Source organism: Vanessa cardui, chromosome W (assembly GCF_905220365.1).
Source record: "Vanessa cardui chromosome W, ilVanCard2.1, whole genome shotgun sequence".
Lineage (NCBI taxonomy): Eukaryota > Metazoa > Arthropoda > Insecta > Lepidoptera > Nymphalidae > Vanessa > Vanessa cardui.
In genome coordinates, this window is record NC_061153.1 from 9,484,338 (window position 1) to 9,490,605 (window position 6,268).

Consider the following 6,268-nt stretch of genomic DNA (forward strand, 5'->3'; position numbering starts at 1 on the left):
TATTAGATACATGTTTCTCAACCTGTATTCGTTAGCTACATTTAAATGGATAAAATCACTTTTTTTTATATAGTCATGTCATTATGGTAAACGATTGTATTTTAACTTTCATGTGCTTGATAGATTTTTTTTTTCTTTTTAATATCTACTTTTACCTTTATTACGAAATTTTTATTTACAAAGTTTTATTTACATCTGTTTCTTTTTATCATTATTAATCAACTATTATTATTAGTAATCCATTTTAACTTTTGTATTTTTTGGGATGAGCAAACTTTTTTTTGTAATTCATTTAGGTACATGGTTTCTAGACCTTAACATGCATTGTATTTTTTTTTTGCTTATGTAATTTAGTATTTCTTTTTAGTTACGTATTTTAAGTGAATTGTTGTGAGCCAACAGAATGTGTATGATTAGTCTAGTCAATTTACTTGATTTATTTTAGTTTTTTTAATTCTTTGATTTCGTATAATTATATTAAAATATTTGTTATATATAAATATATTATTGTATAAATATATATTTTATTTAGTATATTATATTTTTTCGTATATGCATTATGAATTCAAGCTCTGAATCATTTTATTCTGCAAGAGATGATGATGACGACATTTCTTTTCTCAGTACTGATGAAAATTTTCAATTACTAGGAGATTTACTGTCTAATGAATTCTCACATTTTCGTAAGAATTTAAATATTTGTCACATCAATGCGCAAAGTGTTCCAAGTCATTTTTCCGATCTCTATTCTACATTTAACCAGGCATCCATTCATGCTGTTTTTATTTCCGAGACCTGGTTAAAACCTTCTCTTCATTCTACTTCTTTTTCTATACCTAATTATATCTTAATCAGGAATGATCGAATCGGAAAAACTGGTGGGGGTGTTGCAATATATTTAAAAAGTCACATCCCTTACAAACTTATTTGTCAATCTACTTCCCAGTATAACGCATCTTTTGAATATTTATTCATCGAGATAGATGTAGGCACCAAAATAGCCCTTGGAGTGGTCTATTGTCCCCCCAATATCAATTATTTTTCTTCTATTGAGTCCCTCTTCGAGAATCTGATGCCTAAGTACACTAATCTTATTGTAATGGGGGATATCAACACTTGTCTGATCAAGAGTAATTATCGGTCGTCCAAGCTCAGATTTATACTAGACTCCTTTAACCTCCAGGTTTTACCGCTCGCTGCAACACACCACCCAATCGACGGACCCGATAGTCTCTTAGACTTAATTATAACGTCCAAAGGTGACTTGGTCTCTAAATTTGGTCAGTTTTCAGCGCCTGAATTCTCTCACCACGATCTAATATTCGCTTCCTTTAAATTCAGACCACCTAAGCCCAAACTCAAGATGCTGCTGCTGCGAAGCTATCGTCATCTAGATCTCGACAGGTTATTGGACGATGCCACTCTTATTCCTTGGACGCAAATAGAGGTGTTGTCGTCAATTGACGAGAAGTTGCATTTTCTGTGCTCTAAATTGATTGAATTATTCGACCGACACTCGCCTCTACGCCTTGTTAAAATAAAAAAATTTTCAAACCTTTGGTTTAATGACGATTTAAGAAAAGCGAGAGCCAAGAGGGATAAAGCCTTCCGTAAGTATAAGAGGGACCGTTGCGCTCTCAACTGGTCAGCTTATAAAGCTGCAAGGAATCGCTGCAATCAGTTGTGTAGGAAGCTCAAACGCCGATATATCTTTGACAAAATACGTGAATCTTCTCTCGAGGAAGCTTTAAAATTTTTAAATACCCTCGGTATTGGCAAGTCTCAAGCTTTCCCTGACCAATCTCAATTCGATTTAAACAATCTCAATCTTCACTTCTCTTCACCTCCAGTCCTCGACTTGCAAACTAAACTTTCAACGCTTTCTGAAATACATGGCTTGCCTAGAATCACTTCCCCACCTTTCAGCTTTTCTCCTATAACGGAGAATGATGTTAAGAAAACCATTCTTTCGATCAAATCTAAGGCGGTTGGTTGCGATGGAGTAAGTCGAATTATGATTACCCTCATCCTCAATTTTCTAATTCCCTCCATAACTCATATCGTAAACTTCTCCTTTACCACGAGTACATTTCCTAAGATTTGGCGCAAGGCTTTTGTTCTCCCACTCCCTAAAATATCAAATCCTTCGCTGCCTTCTCATTTTCGTCCTATAGCAATTTTCCCCTTTTTATCCAAAATCCTGGAGTCCATTGCACACCAACAAATCTCTTGCTACCTTCATAAATGCGACTTATTCAATCCACTCCAATCGGGCTTTCGCCCAGGTCACAGCACAACAACAGCATTGTTAAAGGTCACGGACGATATTCGTATCGCCATGGAAAACCAGCAACTCACAGTGCTCGTGCTAATTGACTTTAGCAATGCTTTCAATGCAGTAGACCATGACCTCCTTCTTGCATTTTTTTCCCATGCTAACTTGTCAGACTCTACCGTTGAATGGTTTTCTTCTTATCTTAGGGGGCGTCGGCAATCCACACGAATTGGTCAGCTACAATCTGATTGGTGCGAAGTGAGTGCCGGCGTTCCTCAAGGCGGCATATTATCTCCTCTGTTATTTTCTGTTTTTATAAACGCCATCACTAAAATTTTAACTTCGCACTACCACCTGTATGCCGATGACTTGCAGCTCTACGAACACTCTACTGTCAATGATCTTGCCGCGGCTATTAACTCCCTAAATGACAATCTCCACCGCATTTCTCTTTGGTCCGCTAAATATGGTATCACTGTCAATCCATCCAAGTGTCAAGCCATCATTATAGGCAGCGGGAGACAGTTAGCTAAATTAGATGTTCTGACTCTGCCCAACCTACGATATAATAATATACCAATAGAGTTCAGCAGCAGTGTTAAAGACCTCGGCATTATCATTGACAGTAAACTCAGTTGGGGGGAACATATTAAAGAAGTTTCTCGTAGGTTTTACGCCACTATGCATTCCATGATGCGTTTAAAAAACTTTTTGCCTATGGAAACTAAAATCCAGCTTGTTACTACCCTCTTGATTCCAATTCTTGATTACGGTGACTCCTGTTATCTAGATCTGTCGGAAGAACACCTACATAAACTTAATCGTCTCCTTAACACTGGCATTCGCTTTATCTTTAGCTTACGCAAATTCGACCACGTTTTTCGTTTTAGGAAACAGTTACACTGGCTTCCTATACGAGAACGTAGATATACTCGGCTTCTATGTCTTCTCTACTCTATTCTTACTGACCCTAATACTCCCACTTACTTATCCTCTAAATTTTCTCTTCTTTCCTCTACTCATAATAAGCCCCTACGATCCTCTCAATTCCTTACCCTTTTCATACCTTCCCATAAATCTGGCTTTGTTTCCAACTCTTTCTCTCTAGTTGCAGCCCGGCTTTGGAACACTTTGCCTGATTCTATTCGTAGAGCTCCATCGCGCGATTCCTTCAAGCGCCAAGTAAAACAATTTTATCTGTCGTCTGTCAACACTGTGTGATGTCTTCTCATCAATATTATTATCATAATTGGATATCTATATATATATAGATATTTATTTATATATGTTAAATAATTATGTACTTATATATTATGTATCTTTTTGTGTATATGTATGTATAACATCGCAATGTATTGTATTATTATTATATATATTTATTATTATTATAGGCATCTATTGCTATGTATATACATATTTTAAAATTTTCTTTAACTTCTGTGCACACCCTACTGACTACTCTCCTACACTATTCTGGGTTGGCTGGCAGAAAATGCTGTTATAGCGTTAAGTCCGCTCTTTGTACTTGTTTTTGTGCAATAAAGAATAATAAAAAAAAAAAAAACTTATTGATTTACAATGTAGAATGCAAATGATGGATCAGAATAATTTGTCCTTTGGAGTAATAAGGGGAATAGAAAGCGAATTAATTGAAGAAGAATTAAAGGAGTTAATATTTTGTCCTTACGAAATAATATCGGTGAAACGTTTAAAGAGATTATTCGACAACAAATGGGAAGACAGTGAAACAATTAGAATCTGTTTCGCAAATCCTACTTTACCTCCGTATGTACAAGCATACGGTTGCAGGTTTAAAGTGGAATCATTCATCTTCCAGGTCACCCAGTGCTCGCGGTGCTGGAAATTCGGACATCCCAAAAAATTTTGCCCGTCTAACAAAATATATTGCCCAAAATGCGGGAATAATCATGATAACTGCGATACAACATCATATAAATGCATAAATTGTAAAGGTGCACATATAGCTTTAAACGAAACATGCCCATCTTATTTAAGAGAAAAACGTTTACGGCAAATTATGAGCAACGAAAATGTCAATTACAAAAGGGCATTACAAATTTATGACAATCACCATCAGCTTTTATCACCACAACCCATAGTAAATGTACATTCTGTGGATGAAAACCATAGCTCAATTCAACCAAAAAATACAACATATAGTGAAATTCTTAAAAGCCCTGATCTCAAAAGTAGAAAAAATTTAAGTGGCAAGCAAAAGAATAAACAATTGACTGAGATTTATGAACAGCCACATTATGAACAAAATAAAGAAAAACGTTGTGAAGGGGAACCATCAAGTATAGACAGCACGTTTAATTTTCCGAAGGAAAACGAGAAGACCAACTTACAACCTAATTTTAAAAAAATCGAGTGGATAAACATATTTAGAAAAATACAAGAAATATGTAATGTCTGAAAAATCTATTGAAGATAAAATCACATTAATATTTAAAATTATGTTCCTAGAAATTAAAGAGTATTTGTTGAATAGACTTATAAATATAGACCTACTGAAGTCCATGTTCAACCCTAATAATGGATAAACGTGATAAATATCGTACTGTAATCAATATTTTGCAATGGAACGCACAGAGCATTGAATCTAAGTTAGTCAGCTTTGGTGAATTATTGTGGCAAGAGAAAATTCATATAGCTATTGTGAGCGAAACTTGGTTACGGAAGGAATCGTCTATTACTCTAAGTGGGTATAATATATATAGAAACGATAGAGAAGACTCGTACGGGGGTGTCCATGAATATCAGGTGTATTTAATGAAAAACGGAATTAAGTTTAAGATCAGTATAATCACTATAAGAGCGTAATATGAAGAGAGAGTAACAAAAATCTGTGTCGGTAGGCATAAAATAAATCTAGAAATATTAATAAATATGAGCAATTAAAATCTCGGTGAACAGTAATATTGCTATTGTAATTTTGACAGGAGTTATTAAATCAACTAATATAAAAGAAACAAACTAAATGTTACATGATTTTTAGACATACCCCCAGGCGTTGAAAGCACGTCTTTCAACAATCTTCAGGTTGTGGCAATAGGCATATTTTGCTGAATGCCCTCCGAACAATTCCATTTGCAGTCCTAACATCTGCTACCCGAATAACACCATCGGCTCCTGGGTACAAATTGACAATTCGACCCAACTTCCATCAGAGCGGTGGCAGATTGTCATCCTTCAGAACGACGAGACTGTTAAGTTTAAGGTGGTTTTCGGATTTTTGCCAATTCATCCTCATCTGAAGACCCGAGAGATACTCCTTACTCCATCGCTTCCAAAATTGTCGACGGAGTTGCTCAAGTCTTTGATAACGCGTCAGCTTGTTGATGTTTTGAGCTTGGTAATTTGGCGCCGGCAGTGAAGTGAACGAGCGTCCGATGGTAAAGTGTCCGGGTGTAAGAGGCAATAAATCTGCAGGATCTGTAGACATGTAAGTCAGTGGCCGGGAGTTCAGTATAGCTTCAATTTGTACCAATGCAGTATAAAACTCCTCGTACGTAAGGTGACAATTTCCCAGTACTCTTAATAAATGATATTTGGTGGACTTGACACCTGCTTCGCTCAAGCCATTATAATGTGGTGCATAAGCTGGAGTAAAATGAAATTTAATGCCATCATTAGCTACAGTCTCAGATAAAACATCACTATTGGTTTTAATAAAATTTGCAATATCGTTACACGCGCCGACAAACAAAGTACCGTTATCAGAGTAAATATTTTTAGGTTTCCCCCTACGAGACATAAATCTAGGCAAAGCTAACAAGAAACAATTGCTCGTTAAATCACCAACTAATTCGATATGCATTGCTTTAGTAGAAAAACATATGAAAACTGCAATATACGCTTTCAGTAATCTACTTCCACGACCTTGTCGACTAATAATCATAATTGGACCAGCATAATCGATTCCCACGTTCTCGAAAAGATAACTGACAGACACACGCTGTTGTGGTAAAT